Raw genomic sequence first — 21,040 nt, 5'->3', positions numbered from 1 at the left:
GCAGAGTTTTCATTCTGACGTCTTGATTTCATCTGCACCAGCTTTGTTGATGTTGACAGATCAACCTTTTCCTATACTGTAGCGGCCTTCTTTGCAAGTTGTTTGGTGTACAACTTTGCAGAGGCCTGGGACGATGTTGTTGCCTTTGCCTCAGGCTCAGCAGAACAGTTAAAGCTGGGAGGAGAGGGGGACAGAGGAACCTGCTGAGCCTGCCTAGCTTGCCAAAGTTGTTGTGGGCCGTGCAGGCCTAACCACTTGAGAACTATTTGAAAAATGTAACTGGAGGCTCCCCTTGGGTTCCCGGAGCCTCCTTGCCTACAGAAATATCTGCTCTCTTTTTCCTCCACCCTTCTCATTCCCACTTCCCTTACTCTTGACATACGTCGCCTAGATTATGCCTACCACCAAATGAAGTGGCAGTGCTGATTTCAGCTTTTCAGACGGGAGGTTTTCAATTCCTTGCTCGTATAAAAATCTCCCTGCAAGTACGCGTGACATCACAGACTGTCAACCAATCAGAATGATGCCCGGGCTTCTATTTCAAAGTTCCACAACTATTCCACACACACCCTACCTTGGAAAAGGAGAGGATACATTTGGGTTTGATGCTTCAAGGGCACTCCCAAAGAAGTTTTCCTGCTTTTAAAAATGTTGGGTGACCTTAAGTCAGTGGTTCTCAAAGGTTGTGGCGCACCGCACTGGTGTGGCAGGAAAGGAGGATAGAAGAAGAAGAGTTTGGATTTGATATCCCGCCTTTCACTCCCTTTAAGGAGTCTCCAAGCGGCTAACATTCTCCTTTCCCTTCCTCCTCCACAACAAACACTCTGTGAGGTGAGTGAGGCTAAGAGACTTCAGAGAAGTGTGACTCGCCCAAGGTCACCCAGCAGCTGCATGTGGAGGAGTGGAGACGCAAACCCGGTTCCCCAGATTGCGAGACTACCGCTCTTAACCACTACACCACACTGGATAGCAAATGTGGCAGGAAGTTTCAAGGACATTTAAAAAAATAAAAAAATAAACATTTCAGTGCAGTATAGTATAGCATCAATATATGTTGTTGTTCAGTCGTTTAGTCGTGTCTGACTCTTCATGACCTTATGGACCAGAGCGCGCCAGGCACTCCTGTCTTCCACTGCCTCCCGCTGTTTGGTCAAACTCATGCTGGTAGCTTTGAGAACACTATCCAACCATCTCGTCCTCTGTCGTCCCCTTCTCCTTGTGCCCTCCATCTTTCCCAACATCAGGGTCTTTTCCAGGGAGTCTTCTCTTCTCATGAGGTGGCCAAAGTATTGGAGCCTCAGCTTCAGGATCTGTCCTTCCAGTGAGCACTCAGGGCTGATTTCCTTCAGAATGGATAGGTTTGATCTTCTTGCAGTCCATGGGACTCTCAAGAGTCTCCTCCAGCACCATAATTCAAAAGCATCAATTCTTCGGCAGTCAGTCTTCTTTTTTTGGACACCAAAAACTGTATCCACGAGGGCACAGAGAGAGAAGGGCACCAGAGGTATAAATGACTATCAGACTGTGAAAAGCTGGTGTCACCAGATCAATTTCATCAGTTTTGTTGAATTAAATAATTTCAACTGAATTTTGAATAAAGCTGCATTTCATTGTAACTTTTTTGAATTTCGCTGTGTTGTTGTATTCCTTAGTGGGTCATGCAGACTGCTGTTCTGAATAACGCTTTTTATAAGGGGAGGGGGCATTGGGGATGTTTATGGACCCAAAGGGGCCAAAAAAGTTTCAGAATCAGTGTTGGAATGTATCAGATAAATAGATCTCTTCATCACCTTTTAATGCAACCATTATACTTACTTCAAAATTTGGCACTAGCCTGGACACACACACACACACACAACTGCATATGCACTCATACAATATTACTTTCTAGATTAAGAAATAACTTGTTCATCTTTCGAAACAACAACCCCACTTTATATTTTCTGATATTTTGCAACTTTAGCTTACTACCTGCACGCCATGTCAAACCATAATGTCGCTCTCTGTTGAAGCAGGAAGGATCACAGCAGGTTTTGGCAAAGCTGGAACTGAGGACATCCCTTTCACCCATAACTTTGAAAGAATACCGAATTACGCTTAGCATGAAAGGAGCTGTATAAAATGAAAACATATCATTATCGTTATGTCATTACTATCATTATGGAGACTATCAAATGCACTTTGGGGAATATAATTAGCGTGGTATGTTATGGAGGACTGCCGCCAGCAATGGTTTTGCTGCAGTTACGCTAGCGCTTCAGATATAAACCTCTCTTTCAAGAGCTAATATTACTCAGTAAGCAAAGTTATTAGCTTGGGGCGGGGAGGAAACGGGTGGAAAGATTCTCAGCATCATGAACACGGCCTGAGAGCGGGGTGGTGGGGATGGTGCAGAGTCCCCCTGACAAATTACTTGGCCCAGCACCCCCAGCTTCAGGGCTGAATGAAGCAGTCTGGGGAAAATGCAGAGCTGGAAACCCAAAGTCACTCACTGCTTCTCATTTGAAAAGGCTGTGGAGGGGAAGGGGAATAAATTCACAGAGCTTGCATTGGTGCGTTTAGGCAGAAGTGGGCTTAACTATCTCAGAACAGATCGTACCCTGAAAGAGAGGCAAATTATGCCAGCCCTGAAGCTGGGTTAGTCCCCCCCCCTTTTTTTCTTAGACGGATATTTTCAAAATGTAAAAAATGTTTAAATAAAAGATTAAAAGCTACCACTGTTGCACCTTCTGCTCCTGCCAGTTCAAGCCCAACTGGGTTTAGGAAATGGCATTTCCTCTGTCACAAACAACCCCACCCAGCACCTAACCATGGGATTTCTCTATTATTATTATTATTATTATTATTATTATTATTATTATTATTATTATTATTATCACTACTACTACTACTACTACTACTGCTACTGCTACTGCTACTGCTACTACTATTATTTGCATATCACCCTTTGACAGATCTCAGGGTGTTTTGCAACATAAAACTGCAATATAGAAAACAGAAAATACATAATAAAAATAAGATCAAAAGCTAATCAATGATTCCCCCCCTCCCTCAACACATTAAAAAGGGCATCAGGTGTCAATCAGCCACAGCACAAAAAGCATCGCACACTGATGCTGCTGCTGCTGCTGCTGCCGCTGTTGCTGTTACCACTGATTTATCAATCACCTTCTAAACCATTCTCTTAATGTGATTATACATATGATAATTGAAAACAGTTAAAAACACAAATACAACAAAGGTGTTGAAATAGGGTTGCCCTATTTCAAGAAGTGAGCTTTTTTGGGCCATGGTGGTTGTTGGTTTTTTACCTATTTTTAAAGAAAAATTGCCAAAAACCAACATTTCTAATATGCCATATGCCGGGATTTTCCCAGACGTTTTCCCAATTTTTTGAAAATTCCGCCCTGATGCCATTTTCAACGGACGGATCCCATCTATGTCCAGGAAATTCCGGGTGTACGGCAGCCCTGGCAAAACTAAAACTCTTGCAAGTGGTCATTCATGGTAATGACTCATTTATCTCGCTGGGAGAGCCTGTTAGGGCTATGATTTTTGTTGTTGTTAAGATTATGCACACAGTTGCTGACACAGACATCACCTTAGAAGGATTCCTTTCTGAGAGAGAAGGCTTCTTTTAAGGTAGTGATTTCTACCACTAGTACTTGTAAGCATTACATTATAAATATTAACATGTCTCACCCCCTCCCTTGAGAAGAAGCAATGACAATCCTGCTGCCCAATTAAATGTGCTGCCTTTATATTTATATATTTACCAAAATGATTTTTGCATCACCTGACCTTGGCAGTTAGATCAAAGTTGTTCACATCACAATAATATCCAGCAAAATCCAATAAGCATTGGTAAAATAACATTGCAGGAGCTAAGCCGCTACTAATGGTCAGGGGTTGTCTAATTTCAGCCAATTAACAGTTTCTGAATTGATTAAACTAGTCGTAAGGATTCCATTATCTTCAGCATTTTGCCCTTTACTTGGTGATGTAGTGGATTAATAATTTCAGGTAGGGCTGACGCCTGTGGAATGAAGGCCCATCTCTCTGGCAAATTAACATTTCGTGCAACACTTTGAAGCTGCGAAGGACTATATTTGCATTATATATAGAAATGATGCCAATTACGAACATGAAAAGAAGATTCAAAACCGTAGGAAGTAGAAGCCAAACTTTCTTCTCCTTGTTTGATGTGTTACCAAAAGAACCCTCAAGGTTGTACCAGCAAGAAGGCACTTAAAAAAACCCCATTTTATTAGCATGTAGCCTGAAGAAACAGATAGGTGGAGTCAGGGAATAGCGAAATCAGCATATATCACTGAGGGAAAGTCATGGCTTTTAATCTCTGTACCATCCTGCCCAACAGATATTCATGCATCCAGTAACTGAGAATCGACTAGATTGGTAAAGAAAAAGCGATTTATATGCCTTGCGTATGCAATATAACATTGTGCCACCAGATGGTGCTGTGGAGCCCCATTTTTCTCTACCCGTTTTCCCTGTTCAACTTTACAACGCGTTTAACTGAAATGATTCTTTGATATGTCTAGATCCAGCCTAGGCATTGCTGAGAGCCTCCTTAGGAAACCAGAAGCTTTGTAGCTTGCAGGTTCTCCTGCATCTGTTTCCAGAGGAAACTAGTGCCATGCACCTAGTACTGCCAGCAAAAAATTGTTTGGCGGATGGACAGACGACAGAACAGGCATCAACAGTGGGCCCTGCCAAGGTCACAACCCAAGAACACCAAGTGTTGGCCCTGGCCCTTTTGCTCTCTCATGCCTTCGGCAACAGCAAGAAGGAGAAGTTTCCGGAGCCTACAGGGATTGGCAACAGGCTGCCAGCTGGGATGTGGGCCTTGACCAACTCCGGGCAAGACAATCCTTACCCCTGGCTTGGGGTGCCACAAAGGACAAGCAAAACCAAGCTGAGGAGAAGAAGAAGAGTTTGGATTTGATATCCCGCTGTATCACTACCCGAAGGAGTCTCAAAGCGGCTAACATTCTCCTTTCCCTTCCTCCCCCACAATAAACACTCTGTGAGGTGAGTGGGGCTGAGAGACTTCAGAGAAGTGTGACTAGCCCAAGGTTACCCAGCAGCTGCATATGGAAGAGCAGGGAATCGAACCCGGTTCACCAGATTACGAGTCTGCCACTCTTAACCACTACACCACACTGGCTCTCCATGCAATCCATGCAGATTGGGGAGAGTTGTCAACCATTTCCCCAGTCCCTGGCCCTGCAACTCTAACATTTCATCTGCATTCTGCAGACATAGAATTATAGAATTGGAAGGGACCATGAGCGTCATCGAGTGCAACCCTTTGCGTTGCAGGAATCTTTTGCCCAACGTGGGGTTTGAACCCATGATCCTGAGATTAAGAGTCTCATGGTCTGCCAGTTGAGCTATCCTGGGGGTTTCATGAAAAGCTTCCCATAACGATGTCTGCAAATCCAACTGCTGTTAAAGGAGCAAGGGCATGCTAACAGAGTTGGACGACCCGTTTCCCCCCCTGCTGCTGCTGCTTCCCTTAATCACACATTTACTCTCTGGGAAGCAGAGCATTCCAAAGAGAGGCGTATTCTGTCCACAAAGCCTCTTTTACGAGGGGGTTCATGGGTTCATGCAGAAATCCAAGGCCCCTGCCTCTTCTTTTTTCCCAGGAATGTGGGCACAATCGTTCCCTGAGCTCACACACAGTGCTCACCCACAGAAGGCACCCCGAGATGTTCAACAGAGCCCTCGTTCTTCTCCCCCTTCCTCCTAGGCACACCTGCACGTTGTGCAGAATAGAAGGGGTGAGTGGGATCTGCAACAAAATGTTGCAGTGCACCCTCCTCTTTAGAGTAGCAGCCAGCCATGCCCTCCCCCAAGGTATTCCATTTCATTGTCCCAATGACCCCACCCAGTTCTGTGATTTCCTTTTGCGTGTTCAGACACAGAAACCTCTCCCCTAAATAAATTCACACTAGGCTCAAATTTTGGTTTTGGTTTTTGGCAGAATTTAGGCCACAACTTTATTGATTACAGCAAGTGACTGGTTGCATAGGCTCTGGTTCGACTAGTTCCCTGCCATGCAGGTAGCGCTGACCCAGGGTTCCAGCATAGGTCAGCCAAGGGTGAACACCTGGATAGGCGGAAAGCCGGGAACGGGCTAACTCCACCACCCAAATGTCCCCCTGAACTCAGGCACGGGCACAACCCCCTCTGAGGGGTTGACCAAACCATGGAGTCCCTGGATTCCTTTAACAGAATACCCTTCACATAGGGATGGCGAGAGCGTTCTCCCATCCCTATCACCTGAACCAGAGCCTATCCGCAACATTACAAGTTGTGACGATTTGCTACATGGCAGGCGAAACCCAAATGGCAACAGCCAATCAGCCAAGTGGGGGAAATTCCTGCCGTGCCCCTGCCCCAACGGCAGACGACACACGATGGCATAGCAAGGTCAAGCGCAACAAGCCCTAAAAGTAGGGAGAGGTGGGCGGATGTTCCAAATGCACACACTGAAAGAGGAAGCTCTGGGTCATGTGCATGGGCATAAATAGGTCCCTCGAACCGTTTGAACTGCGTCCCATTGGCCAGATTGCACCCAGCTACAAGGGACCTTCCAATCGGGTGTTGTGGCTGACCAATCGTACCCACCCACAACACAGGGTGTTGGTTTCCAGGTCTCACCGCAATACACACCCTCTTTAAGGGAGGACCCAATTTCCAGCTGACACTCAGCGTTCCATGGCTACTGAGCATGCTCGGTCATCGTTAGAACGTTGGTTGTCCAATTGGGTGCTTGTACTTCTTTACTCCATGGTGTTTCCTCGACCTCGAGCATGCTGCTAACTCCCTTTGGTTTCCCAGTGGCCTTTGCTTCATCTCCATTCCTGTTGGTGTCAAGTCGCCATCTGTGCTTGCTATTAAGAGATGTGCTGTAGATACTTCCCATATCGCCAGCCAACCACCCTCCATGTGCATTGTCAGTGACTTGAGATCTAGATCCTCATTAGAGCTCCCTGCAATGGTGCTTAACTTCTCCCATTGAGCTTTAGGAATCACACCCAGGGTAGTGTGTGTTGCTCTGAACCCGTAAATGACAGGAGAGTTCCTTATTTGTGAGTTCATTATTTGGGCACAGAATGGAGCTTCTTCTTCTTCTTTGGCGATCACTCATAGCTGAGTAAGATTGCCTTTCATAAACACGGTTTTAACAATGAGTCCGTAAGTGGCTGTGGAGGCCAATTCTGGATCCACATGTCCTTCCACAGTGGGGACATTGGTTTCCGGGCAGGAGTTGATCACGGTGTAAATTTGCCAAGTGTGCCTTCCTCCTAGCATGTTTCTCCCTTGCGTCTTGAGTTCAAATTGCATTAGTAGGGATACACTTCAGGGCGTGTGTCAGTGATAGCTGTGTCTATGATGGGCCAGCACCAGAGGAGGGGAAAAACTTAAACACGTAGCAGAGTTTCCAAAATACAGACCAGAGGCAACTGTACGTCATCCAGCAGAGCTTTCCTTTCTACTGAAGGCAAATGAGCATAAATGCTCACAAATGCAATACATTCAGGATTGGCACAGTCCATAAAAAAAATTCAGTTGCAGCAGTTACAATAAAACTTACAAAACTTATAATAAGACTAAAGCATACAGAACCACAAAACACTAGAACAAAGAAAGTTAATGAGTGAGACCTAGGCTCCTCCTGGGCTTATTATTATAGTCAGTATGACCTTGACAAAAAGAACAACAAAACCAGTTTAAAACAGCTGTACTCAGCTTCCCAGAGAAATAACCCAAACATCAAAAACCTTATTCCTGTTTCTCTCACGTAGAAATAAACCTTCTTTCACACAGAGAAGTTTCTTGAACCTTCTTGTATTAATCAGAATAGTAAAGATCTCTACCCATCAGATCAATACTTTCTGTACTAAGAAATGCAAACTGACAGTCTTAATGTGATGGAATTTGCCTGATATAAATGAGAGGCATGGCAGCTCCTGCTCTCCAGGTCTTCATAGGATCATAGAGTTGGAATGGACCACGAGGGTTATCTAGTCCAACCCCTGGCAAGACAGGAATATTTTTGCCCAACGCAGGAGTCAAACCCACGACCCCGAGATTAAAAGTTTTGTGCTCTACTGGCTGAGCTATCCCAGATGGCTCGTTACCTACCAGTGAAGAATATAGCATTACCCAAACGCTATCAATTCATTAATCTAAGGAGCCTCATTTTGCGGAGACTGCGGAAGACGTCAGACTGTTGCCTAAGCTGTCTGCTGGTAGCTGTCAAAGAGTTGAGCTTAACCCAGCTGAGAGAGAAAGAGATAGAGAGAGAGATTTGCAGTGCTGATTCGGAGTGCAAAAAGTTGCCCCATTACCTGCAACGTACAGAAATTCCTATGGACCTATCGCCCCACCCCGAGCCTGTTTGTTTGGAAAAAAATCTGAGAAATTACGCTGGATCTGCCCTTGAGGCGACAGGTGAGGAGTTCCAAAAGCTGTCTGATGGTGAAAGATGGGCATAATTATAATGATTACTTTAATACATGCTGTACTTAACAGTGTCAGCATGAGCAGAGAAGGCAGGCTGATCTGTAGATAAATGGACAAGGGAGGTCTGGGAGATCACAAGATAGACATGCCTGTGGACCAGCGCTGGAACTTCCCAAGATGAGACTCAGCGCTAACAACGTTTGCTATTCATATGTGTTGCAAATGGGGGAAATCCCAGAAAAGTAACTGTGATCACCTGTGATAATTTAACGCACAAATAACAGGGTTGTGGGTTCAAGTCCCACATTGGGAGATAGAATCATGCATTGCTGGGGTTGGATTATGTGACCCAGATGGTCCCTTCCAAGTCTATAATTTTGGGATCAGTTGCAAGTGCTCACATGAAACTTCCTTCAACGAAACATTTTTCCTTCTTATTTCATTGCCTGCAAATGTGACTGCCCTCCTCCAGACACACACTGCATCAATGTTGAGGCTGATTTGGGGTTGCGTATCTAACTTCTTCTTCTTCTTTGGCAATCACTTGTAGCTGAGTAAGATTGTCTTCCACAAACACGGTTTTAACAATGAGTCCGTCAGTGACTGTGGAGGCCAATTCTGGATCCACACATCCTTCCACAGTGGGGACATTGGTTTCCAGGCGGGAGTTGATCATGGTGTGGATTTGCAGAGCGTGCCTTCCTCTTAGCACGTTTCTCCCTTGCGTCCTGAGTTCGAGTGTCTTCAAAGCCTATGACACCTTTGGTCAAGGCTGTTCTCCAACTGGAGCGCTCGCAGGCCAGTGTTTCCCAGTTGTCAGTGTTTATACTACATTTTTTAGATTTGCCTTGACAGTCTTTAGACCTCTTTTGTTGACCACCAGCATTACGCTTTCCATTTTTAAGTTGGAATAGAGTAGTTGCTTTGGAAGACAATAATCAGGCATCCGCACAACATGACCAGTCCAATGAAGTTGATGTTGGAGAATCCTTGCTTTGATACTGGTCATCTTTGCTTCTTCCATATATATATGCATATCTATATTTCTACATCTTCTGCCCTTAAAAGGGTTCAGGTTTGTAATGCAGATGTAAGACCTGCACTGGACAGAAGGTTCATTAGCATTACAAATGCCCCTTTTCTTAAAGCCCTCCGGTATTTAGGATGCTCAGATGTTGACAAGAACAGCTGAGAGACATCGAAAGGCAGTTTAGAAACCTCATGTGCGGAAAATGCTTTAAGTTGCCAGTCCAGATCTACACACGCATAACTGCATGAAAGCATCCACTCTGCCTCAGTGTTACTGGAGCAAACCTAAGCTCCTAACAACATTGATGTTATGACTGTGAGGAGAGAAAGAGACACCAGAAGAGCTGTAGATATTTTTGCATGACATTTTAATTTCTGATACAGGTAGAACACTTCTTAATAGTGCAACAGAAATACAAATTAATATGAGGGAGGGGACAAATCTTAAAGAGAAAAATGAAATGCAGAATTCAACTCACTCCATAAAAAAATTCTCTGGGGCCAAATGTGAAAAATGATAAAAAGGCAGGACGGTCAAGCAAATCTGGAAGTGTATGATATGGTACTGCGAGAAGCCAAGTTACAGGGAAGCAGGCAGAGGGCCTTCTCGGTAGTGGCACCTGCCCTGTGGAACACCCTCCCACCAGATGTCAAAGAGAAGACCAACTACCAGACTTTTAGAAGACATCTGAAGGCAGCCCTGTTTAGGGAAGCTTTTAATGTTTAATAGACTATTGTATTTTAATATTCTGTTGGAAGCCACCCAGAGTGGCTGAGTAAACCCAGCCAGATGGGCGGGGTATAAATAATAAATTGTTGTTGTTGTTGTTGTTGTTGTTGTTGTTGTTGTTGTACTGTATATGCATTGCATTTCATAGGAACACAGTCAGGAGTGTGAAAGGCATCTTTACAAGCTATAGAGCTTGCATTTCGATGTCATGACAAACCATGGTTTATGGTGCACCAGAAGAGCGGCTTGCAAGTTCCAAGGAGGAACTCAGAAGTTTTCCCTTCTGTTTTGGACTAGCTAGAGCTTGCTATATTGCCTGAACCTGACAGATCTTAACGGTGATTTGTCTGAAACAAGCCACCTTCAAATCATGGGCTAGGAAACTTCAGACTGACCACATTTTAGGTTTGGGCTATAATGCTAAATGGTGGCAGGGGTGAAGGAAGGGGGGTGCGGAGTGTGTGGTCCACCCCGGGTGTCATTCCTGACGGGGTGACAAAATGGCACACCGTGGGGGCGGCACTTACTGCAGGGCATGGCCTGCAGGGCGCCCGAGCCACGCGTCTCTCCTGGGAGTGACGTGGTGGCTCGGGGCCTTGCGCTGCCCAAAATGGCAGTGTGGGGCTTGCGCCCGCCAGGCGGATTCTGTGGGCAGCTCACCGTGCTGCCCCCCTGGGCGGCTCGCCACAGCTCCCCTGTGCACGGATCCCTGCCCTGCCCCCGTGGGGGCTCACCTTGCCCCCGCCACTCCAGGTGCCAGAGCAGCTAGCTATGCCCCTGAACGGTGGTCAGTCAAAACTAGAAGGGGCAACTTCTGGTCCCCTCCTGTGGCTGCACAGGAGGAACATGGTGGAGGAGGAGGTAGCCTGCAAGTCTTGTGGGGGAGTTAGGCTTGTACGCGTCACCATAAACCATCGTTTATTGCATGCCAAAGAGAAACCACAGGGCCACAACCTTATTTTTTAAAGCTGCGATTCCTTGGCAAGTTGCCTCTGTTGAGTCAGTCTGTTTAGTCATAGTTCCCCATATTTATTCAATCTACTTCTGTTTAGAGGGTTGCTGTAATAATTTCCAGTGACATGATTTGCTGCTCTATATATTATAATTACCCAGGGAGGTCTTCCATCCAGAGTTACTGAGTTCACAACGATGGGGTAGCGTGGCTTTAGCGTTTCACAGCGATCTGGTATGAGGGAAATTCCTGGCCATTATCAGCAACCATTTCCCAGAATGTTTAAGTATGTGTATACCCATTTTCCTGCCAGGGGACGAATAGTTCTGATAATCCAGTAGTGCTGCTGGAATCAAAGCAGTCAGGTTTCAGCCTAACCTACTTCACAGGGTCGTTGTGGGGATTAAATGAGATTGGGGGGGGGGCATGTGGGAGACCTTAAGCTTCTTGGAGAAAAAGGGGGGATATAAATACAATAAATAACATAAGTTTGTTTTGTTTTTGTGTGATACAAAACAAAGAAAGAAAAGTACATATAGCGTCTCCACTTTCAGTTCATAGAGTCTTTTTCACAGTTCGTTTACATTTGGTGTGAGACACTATTGACCTAGACAAAAGAGAGGGGAGAGAGAGGCAAGCGGAGAGTTAGGGCATGAAGCTCTTTTCATTCTATTGTGCAGTATTTGTGCTGGGGTCTTGTGTCAGCGCCTCCTTTATTTATATAGTTTTTGTTTTTATTGGCGTTGTGAGAGATTGGACGGTCTAGGGTTTGGTTGGTTTCAGTATGAATCATAGAATCATAGAATCATAGAGTTGGAAGAGACCACAAGGGCCATCGAGTCCAACCCCCTGCCAAGCAGGAAACACCATCAGAGCAATCCTGACATATGGTTGTCAAGCCTCTGCTTAAAGACCTCCAAAGTAGGAGACTCCACCACACTCCTTGGCAGCAAATTCCACTGTCGAACAGCTCTTACTGTCAGGAAGTTCTTCCTAATGTTTAGGTGGAATCTTCTTTCTTGTAGTTTGGATCCATTGCTCCGTGTCCGCTTCTCTGGAGCAGCAGAAAACAACCTTTCTCCCTCCTCTATGTGACATCCTTTTATATATTTGAACATGGCTATCATATCACCCCTTAACCTCCTCTTCTCCAGGCTAAACATGCCCAGCTCCCTTAGCCGTTCCTCATAAGGCATCGTTTCCAGGCCTTTGACCATTTTGGTTGCCCTCCTCTGGACACGTTCCAGTTTGTCAGTGTCCTTCTTGAACTGTGGTGCCCAGAACTGGACACAGTACTCCAGGTGAGGTCTGACCAGAGCAGAATACAGTGGCACTATTACTTCCCTTGATCTAGATGCTATACTCCTATTGGTTTGTTTGTCTGTATGCATGAGGGCTGGGAGGGGCTGTTGTTGTGTCAGGTTAGCCATTTTGATTCGCATGCTGTTTGTAGGGGTGGGGGGGATAGGTCAATGTCCTGTTGTGCTGTGTACGTGATAAGCCTCTACCAAAGGTGTCATGGACTTTGAAGAAGTACGAACTCAGGACGAAAGGAAGAAACGTGCTAAGAGGAAGGCACGTTTGGCAAACCCTCACCGTGATTAACTCTTGCCCAGAAACCTATGTCCCCACTGTGGAAGGATGTCCAGTTCCAGAATTGCTCTCCACAGTCACTTACAGACTCAAGACCATATTCATGGAAGACAATCTTACTCGGCTATGAGTGATCACAGAAGGAGGAGGAGGAGGAGGAGGAGGAGGAGGAGGAGGAACCACCTTCGGGTGAAGGCATCCTCCTTTGCTTGTCCCCATGCTAGTTTAAATTTGTTGGTTAATTTTTCTAGTAGGGCAGTTTTCCACACACTTTGATACCAGTGGTCTATGCTCACTCCTGACAGGTCCTTCCAGTGTCTTGTTATGATATGTCTAGATGCTGAGAGTAAGTGGCTTATGAGTTTCTTGTCATGTGCATGTCCTGTAAGATGTTTTAGAGGACAAAACACCTGCTTTGTGGCAGAGTGTTGAAGGACATTGCCGTGTGCAGCTACTGAGGTCATTTAAACATCCCCCCCACCAAGTGGAAATATTTGTACGTGCTAATGGAAGCTGTATGTGGTGATTTATGGGTCCACCTGCACGTTTAGCACATCTCACCATCATGTGGAAGACTGGGTGACCAGTGTTCCCGCTCAGTCCACTCTCCAGGCCCTGTTGGCAGTTGATGGGCAACTTCAAGGTCTCTCCTGCTCTCCCTTAGGGTCTGTTATCTTTAGACTGGACTTGGACCAGATAGCCCTTCAAACAGAGGACTCCTTCAAATAGAGAGCTATGGTCTTCCAGCACTTCAGATACCAGCTGTCATCTGTAAAACTGGACACATAGAAGAAGAAGAAGAAGAAGAAGAAGAAGAAGAAGAAGAAGAAGAAGAAGAAGAAGAGTAGTAGTAGTAGTAGTAGTAGTAGTAGTAGTTTGGATTTGATATCCCACTTTATCAGTACCCTAAGGAGTCTCAAAGCGGCTAAAAATCTCCTTTCCCTTCCTCCCCCACAACAAACACTCTGTGAGGTGAGTGGGGCTGAGAGACTTCAGAGAAGTGTGACTAGCCCAAAGTCACCCAGCAGCTGCATTTGGAGGAGCGGAGACTTGAACCCGGTTTGCCAGTTTATGAGACTACCACTCTTAACCACTACACCACCACTGGCTCTCATTGTCACTCTAGGGCATGTATTCGTGGTGGGCTTGCTAGGGTGAGGGTGCCCCAGCAGTTGCCTGAGGGTGCTTGATGCCAGGCCCGATAACCTGTGATCTCCTGCAAGAGAAAGTTGCCTGGAATGAGGAACAGTTGCAGATCTGGGAGCTTTCAGGCAGCAACACATGACCAGGGAGGTTCTAGTTTCTGATTTTCTGGAAAAGTTTCTCAGTCAGACTTCTCAGGGATAGATTTCCACCCTCACTACAGTGTCCAAAATACCCCTTTTCTCAATGTGCCCCCAAAAGACCCCTTTTAACATTTTCACCTCAGTCGTCTTCTTCTTCAAACCACTGCAAACTATAAACTGAGCCATTTCTTACAGTGAAGAGGGAAACCTCAACATGACAACGGGAACAAGCAGGACCGAGCAGCAGAGAAAGTCTCTTTGTCCAGGATCATTATCTGCTAAGAAATAAAGGTAATCTTCCCATCAAAGAATGCTAATCTTTTTAAACGTTAACATTTCCACCACCGCCCCTTAGTCCAAATATGTCTTCTCTCTCTGTTTTAAGAGTTCAGAGATAACCGGCCCGTCTTAGAATCTGTCTTTCTTCTTGAACAAATGGCAGATTGTCTCAGGAATGGAAGGAGAGAAGACGCAGGCGTTTTCTTCTTCTGGAGACGCAGCCAGTTATTGATGCTCGATCTGCCAGCCAATCTGGCTTTCCAGCCCAGTCAGGCAGCCTCCGAGACGCCTTCTCCTCAAAGCATTCCATCCTGCATTCCTTGCGGAGCGAAGAGACTCTCTCCAAGGTTCAAAAGCCTTGAGGGGAATGGAAGGCAGCGGGCTGTGCTGGGTGCTTGGCTGTCTTCTAACCACCATTTTATCGCCCTCCCCTCTCAGAAACTGGAAGGGATGTGAGGCAGTGGCTCCCTTCGGTTTCAGATATGGTTCTCTACCAGGCAAACCTGCTGGGGTCCGAACCTGAGAACTTCTGCAGGCGAAGCAGGTGTTCCACCAATGATCTACAGCCCTTCCTCAATTAATTCATTCCAAAAGTGGGTGCTAAGGGTGGGCTGCAACTGTAACTAGACATTAGAAAATGGTTGAAAATTACTGCATTGGTGCAAATGATATTATTATTATTATTATTATTATTATTATTATTATTATTATTATTAATTTATTTATTGAATTTATATACCACCCTATACCTGGGGGTGTCAGGGTGGTTCACAGACTAAAAGTAAGATATAAAACCGCAAAATACGTAATAAGAATAAAAGCAACAACCCAATAGCCCCTAGCCACAACCCCCCCCAAAACACCACATTTTAAAAGGGCATAGGATGTAAATCAGATCAACCAAAGGCCTGATTAAAAAGGAGCGTTTTTGCCTGGCACATAAAGGTGTCTAATGAAGGCACCAGGCAAACTTCCCTGGGGAGAGCTTTCCACAGACGGGGAGCCACTGCAGAGAAGTCTTTGTTCTCACATTGCCACCCTCCGGACCTCTGGAGGAGGAGGCACACGAAGGAGTTCCTCAGAAAATGATCTCAGGGTCTGGGTAGGTTCATAGGGAAAGAGGCGGTCCTTGAGGTACTGCGGTCCTGAGACGTTTGAATTGGACCCAGAAACTAATTGGTAGCCAGTGCAGTAGGGGAGATTGATCTTGCAAGTCCCATCTGTGGAAGCCCTGGGGAAAGACTTCTGCTAATGCAACGGTGCTTTCCTCCTCTACTACCCCTGTGTGCCCCCCAAATTAATACCATCCAACATTTCTCCAGTGAAAATAGGAATGTCCTATTCCATCATCATCAGCATACCTCACCCATCTGACTGGCTTCCCCCAGCCACTCTGGGCAGCTTCCAATATACAGTGGTACCTCAGTTTACGAATTTAATCCGTTCTGGAAGTCCATTCTTAAACCAAAACCATTCTTAAACCGAGGCGCGCTTTCCCTAACAAGGCCTCCTGCCACCGGTGCCCTTCCACCGTTCGGATTCTGTTCTTAGACCGAGGGAAAGTTCTCAAACCGGGACACTATTTCAGGCTTTGTGGAGTTTGTAAACCGAATCGTTCTTATACCGGACTGTTCTTAAACCGAGGTACCACTGTATATAAAACCATACAACATTGAACATTTTTTTTAAAAAAAGCTTCGCTATACAGGACTGCCTGTCTTCTAAAGGTTGGGTCTTGTCTCCTTGGCTCGGGGGTTGTATAACTCCATAAACTCCAACATTTCTACAATGAAAATAGAGATGTCCTAAGGGAAAGTGGGACATTCTGGGATCAAATCAGAAACCAGGATGGCTTCTGTAAATCAGAGACTGTCCATGGGAAATAGGGACACTGCAAATTGACACTGAAGAGGGGGTGATTGGCGGGGAAAAGAGAGGAGGGATTGTTCCATTTTGCAAACTGAAATGCTTGCACTGCAATCATAAGAACATGACATTGAATCCCTCCCAAAATTATTGAAAAATACCTGAACACCTGTGCACCTTGCATTTTTTATAATCCATTTTAAGGGTACAGACACTGGTCTTCTAGTTGACTGAGAGCATTCATCCTACCCTACTCTAAGTAGTGCCATAGGCCTCATCCAGCCAGCAGTGGACTTTGAAGCTACTATTCTATGGCACGTCATGCTGCAGCGGAGAGTTTGCCAAACCACTAATTAAGTTATTAACTTTGAGGCTAGACGAATTCCACCAAATTCAGTCACTTTGAGGCTGGCTGCATAAATGACAGTCTCAGCTCGAGAGCGTTCCCACAAATCACCAAGCAATCAATTCATCATCAATCACAGAGTGAAGAAGTGGTTTGGGAAGTTCTCTGTGACGTTGAGATTAGCTAGGGAGGTGATTAAATGCAAATCTGCAGATCAATATCGTGCACATTGATATCAGATCTTTCGCATAAGCAGCACCAAGTAAATATTAGGTGCAAATAAACAACATAATTAAATCCAAAATTCACAGTCGGGAAATGCCTATATTTGGAGCAACCAAAATGTCCTAAGCTACAGAGTGAGGTTTTGAATTCTCCATAACCCTTCATCAGGCTGGGTGTGACACAAACCAGGGTGTGGCAATGAAGGGAGAGGAAAATAAAGAACAAAAACGTTGGCTGGATCATGTTGCCATTGCCATAGGCTCTGTGTTTAATGAGAATGGTTGAACCCGAGCAAGGCTGATGGATGACTTAGCATCCAGCTTGATGCAACCTCCAAGAATGCTACTTCTTCTGAAGCACTGCTACTTTGCCCAAAGCTGCTCGGCACATGCTCAGAGACATTGCTGCCAGAGCTAAGGTTTGGTAATCAAACTTAGCATTGCTGAGTGAAGCCTCTAATAAAGGCTTCCTCAAACTCGGCCCTCCAGATGTTTTCAGCCTACAACTCCCATGATCCCTAGCTAGCAGGACCAGTGGTCAGGGATGATGGGAATTGTAGTCTCAAAACATCTGGAGGGCCGAGTTTGAGGAAGCCTGTTCTAATAAATTCTTGGAGGTTGCAGCTTTGCAGGTGTGTGCTGGGAAAATAGAAAGGGAAGAATGGCGGCAGGAGAAGTCAGCGGAACTGATTTATATTATCGCTATCAGCCTCATACCTGGGCCTTGCTGGGGAGTTCAAAGAAACCAAAACAAAAATTCCGCAGTTTTGAAATTAGTGGTTGAGATCAGCGCAGCTTTGAAAGGTCCGGCCTGCCATTTTTATTCAAAATTGTCTGATTGTTTCCAAACAAAGAAGAAAACCTGCTCCTGGATCTCAGGAGCGATACTGTAAAAATTTGGCTAACATATCTTAAGAGGTTTCCAAATGCGTGCCTGCTGGCTTGCAGGCTCTTTACAGCTTTCGGAGCACGCGCTGGAAACGGAAACTCCGGCTCTCTGAGACCTTCTCATTAGCTATCGGCGATGTCTGGGTCTGCAGTCATGTTTGGAAGAGCCCTCCTTTCATTTCAGGATGCCAATATATTCAGCATCCAGGGAAGAGGACTGATCAACAGTCACGACAGCTATGGGCAAAGTCCCAAATATTTGATGTCGGGGCCTCTTTCTTCCTTCCCCCTTTTCTCCTGCTTGGAAAGATCCCCTTTGAAACAATTTCAAAGATTCAGTTGGTGTTTCGTCACTGGGCATCTGTGACAGAACATGACGGGCTGAATCAGTAGCTTCTTTCACTAACTGCAGGCCCCTCTGTAGCGGCAGCACAAAAGTCGATGGATTCCTACATTGTGCTTGGAAGCTGGCTTTCAAAGCCAACGGAGGGAGCCAAAGCGACAGCTTCGTCCACCCCTATTAGCATCCCAATCAAGGCTCCCTTTTTAATCTCCAAAGTGGTACGTTCCGAGGGTACATACTCTGAAATGAGGCTCTGTATTAACTTGCTAGGTCACATGGCTTGGGGAATCTGTTTCCCTTAATTCCAACACTCCTTTGCGGGGAGGCCGAACTGTTTCTGTGTGCCGAAAATGCTTTGCGAAATTAATCATGAATGACTTTGCTGTCCCAAGAGACCCGTGTATTCATCTTCTCTTTCTCCCCCCACTTGAGGCACTCAGTGGCTGGGATTTACACACAGGTCACGATAACTCAGGATATTGTATCTGCGCTCCTCAAATTGGGACGGTTGGCGGGTGGGCTGACTGGAGTCACGAACCCTTTTGAATCTTGTAGCAGAAGTTCACAGTTTCATCCGGATCTGCCATGAGAGATGGCAAGGTTATTTTCGTCATCTCTCTTTGAATGAAACGTCAAAACAAGGGCTGGACTTCTCTCTAGGCAACGCAGCTGAGAGGGACTTTCCCTTTACTGCACAGAGCAGGCTGGGAAAAGGAAAGAGGCTTGAGCGTGCTGTGTCAAACCAACAGCCCATTTAGTCATAGTAGAGCTGGATGGTACCCCGAGGGTCATCTAGTCCAACCCCCTGTGATGCAGGTATCTCAGCTAAAGCATCCATGACAGACGGCCATCCAACCTCCGCTTAAAAACCTCCAATGAAGGAAAGTCCACAACCTCCCATGGGAATCTGTTCCACTGCCAAACAGCTCTTACCATCAGAAAGTTCCAGTAGTAGATAGGTAGCCGTGTTGGTCTGCCATAGTCAAAATAAAAAAATTCCTTCCAGTAGCACCTTAAAGACCAACTAAGTTAGTTCTTGGTATGAGCTTACGTGTGCATGCACACGAAATGTATCTGAAGAAGTGTGCATGCACACGAAAGCTTATACCAAGAACTAACTTAGTTGGTCTTTAAGGTGCTACTGGAAGGAATTTTTTCATCAGAAAGTTCTTCCTGGTGTTTCGTCGGATTCTCCTTTCTTGTAACTTGAAGCCTTTGGTCGGGGTCTTACCCTCCAGAGCAGGAGAAAACAAGCTTGCTCCATCTTCCATGTGACACAGCCCTCAAGATATTTGAAGATGGCTATCATATCTCCTCACAATCTCCTCTTTTCCAGGCTAAACATACCCACAGTGTGACACACTTAAAGTATGATATCCTTCACTGGCCAGCCAGAAACCTCTGTGAGGTGATTTTGCCAGCTGGACAGGAAAACAAACCAAATCTCCAATACAGTGGTACCTCGGGTTACAGATGCTTCAGGTTACAGACTCCGCTAACCCAGAAATAGTACCTCGGGTTAAGAACTTTACTTCAGGATGAGAACAGAAATCGTGCTCCGGTGGCGTGGTATCATGGGAATTGGGGTTGCTTGTGTGTAAACCTCCAGCCATTCCCAACTGCTTGGGGTGGTTGCGTCTTTCCCCGGCTGAGCAGCCCTTATGCGCTGCTGCTCAATCGCTGGCAGAATCCGTCAGTGGGTGTCTCCTAAATTTCCTCCAGCATAAGAATTCCTTAACGGACAACCTTTGCCTCGCCTCTCTGCGTGGAAGCCTTCTGCGCAGAGTGGGCGTGCCAAGCGGTGGTCCTCCACTCTCCTCACTGACTTCACTGGAAGAGTCTCGGAGCCTCCCCTCCGAAGTGCTCTCTGCCTCTCCCTTCTTCCTGGTGTCACCTGGACTTCTTTCCCCAGAGGACGTCCTCTCTCTTCCCTTACTCGTTCCCTCTCCTGCAGAATATGGGAGCCTAGCCTCTCCACTCTGCTCCGATGTCAGTTCCCTGACACGTGGCGTCAGCAAGAGGCCCCATTAGCTAAAGTGGTACCTCAGGTTAAGAACAGTTTCAGGTTAAGAACGGACCTCCAGAACGAATTAGGTTCTTAACCCGAGGAACCACTGTACTTCAAGGACTGCCTCTCTCCATATGAAGCGACCTGAGGCCCTTCTTCATGTGCCTCCTCCACGAGAGGTCTAGAGGGCGGCAACACGAGAAGGGGCCTTTTCTGTGATGGATCCCTGTTTGTGGACTGCTCTCCCCATAGGGACGCTCACAGGCATCTTCATTATATATTTTATATTTTTGTGTTTTTATATTGTAAATCACCCTGTGATCCTCAAATGAAGGGTGACATAGACTAATAATAATAATAATAATAATAATAATAATAATAATAATAAATACTGTTGCAAATGATTAAGTGGGGCCTATGTGACAGGTGGGGACGCGGGTGGCACTGTGGGTTAAACCACAGAGCCTAGGACTTGCTGCTCAGAAGGTTGGCGGTTCGAATCCCCGTGACGGGGTGAGCTCCCGTTGCTCGGTCCCTGCTCCTGCCAACCTAGCGGTTTGAAAGCACAAAGTGCAAGTAGATAAATAGGGACCACTTCGGCGGGAAGGTAAACGGCGTTTCTGTGTGCTGCTCTGGTTTGCCAGAAGCGGCTTAGTCATGCTGGCCACATGACCCGGAAGCTGTACGCCGGCTCCCACGGCCAATAAAACAAGATGAGCGCCGCAACCCCAGAGTCGTTCGTGACTGGACCTAATGTGACAGGTGTGCATGCTAAATACACAATGCCTTACAAATAAAATAGGGTAACTGTTTGATGTAAAAGTTTAATAGATGTAAGGCTGGGTTGCCTTGGGAAAGATAAAGCGACCAACAAATTTAACAGCAGCAGCAAGTCCATAAGATGGGCTAATTGTGTACTCATCTCAGACCTAATGCCTCCAGCAACCACCAGATCACAAGCCTGAGGATTTTTGTCAAGACAGTGATTGCTGTTTTG

At 46.0% G+C, this 21,040-nt stretch overlaps 2 long non-coding RNA genes across 3 annotated transcripts; both read right to left on the bottom strand.

Annotated features, from left to right (window-relative positions):
* Positions 1–11,744: 11,744 nt before the first annotated feature.
* On the bottom strand, positions 11,745–16,029 carry LOC308584230. 2 transcript variants are annotated; one of them, XR_014006674.1, is made up of 4 exons: positions 15,790–16,029; positions 14,228–14,985; positions 13,365–13,580; positions 11,745–11,817 (listed from the first exon to the last, which is right to left on the bottom strand). It is a non-coding gene; the product is annotated as an uncharacterized lncRNA (long non-coding RNA). The 2 variants fall into 2 exon arrangements; XR_014006675.1 differs by lacking the exon at positions 11,745–11,817 and having other exon boundaries at positions 12,991–13,580.
* An 855-nt stretch (positions 16,030–16,884) lies between these two features.
* LOC308584303 lies at positions 16,885–20,714 on the bottom strand. The gene is made up of 2 exons (XR_014006759.1): positions 20,436–20,714; positions 16,885–18,615 (listed from the first exon to the last, which is right to left on the bottom strand). It is a non-coding gene; the product is annotated as an uncharacterized lncRNA (long non-coding RNA).
* Between the last annotated feature and the right edge of the window lie 326 nt (positions 20,715–21,040).

Source organism: Podarcis bocagei, assembly GCF_964188305.1.
Source record: "Podarcis bocagei genome assembly, chromosome: 3".
NCBI lineage: Eukaryota > Metazoa > Chordata > Lepidosauria > Squamata > Lacertidae > Podarcis > Podarcis bocagei.
Note: the sequence above shows the minus strand (reverse complement) of the source record. Positions and strands in the feature narration are given on the sequence as shown.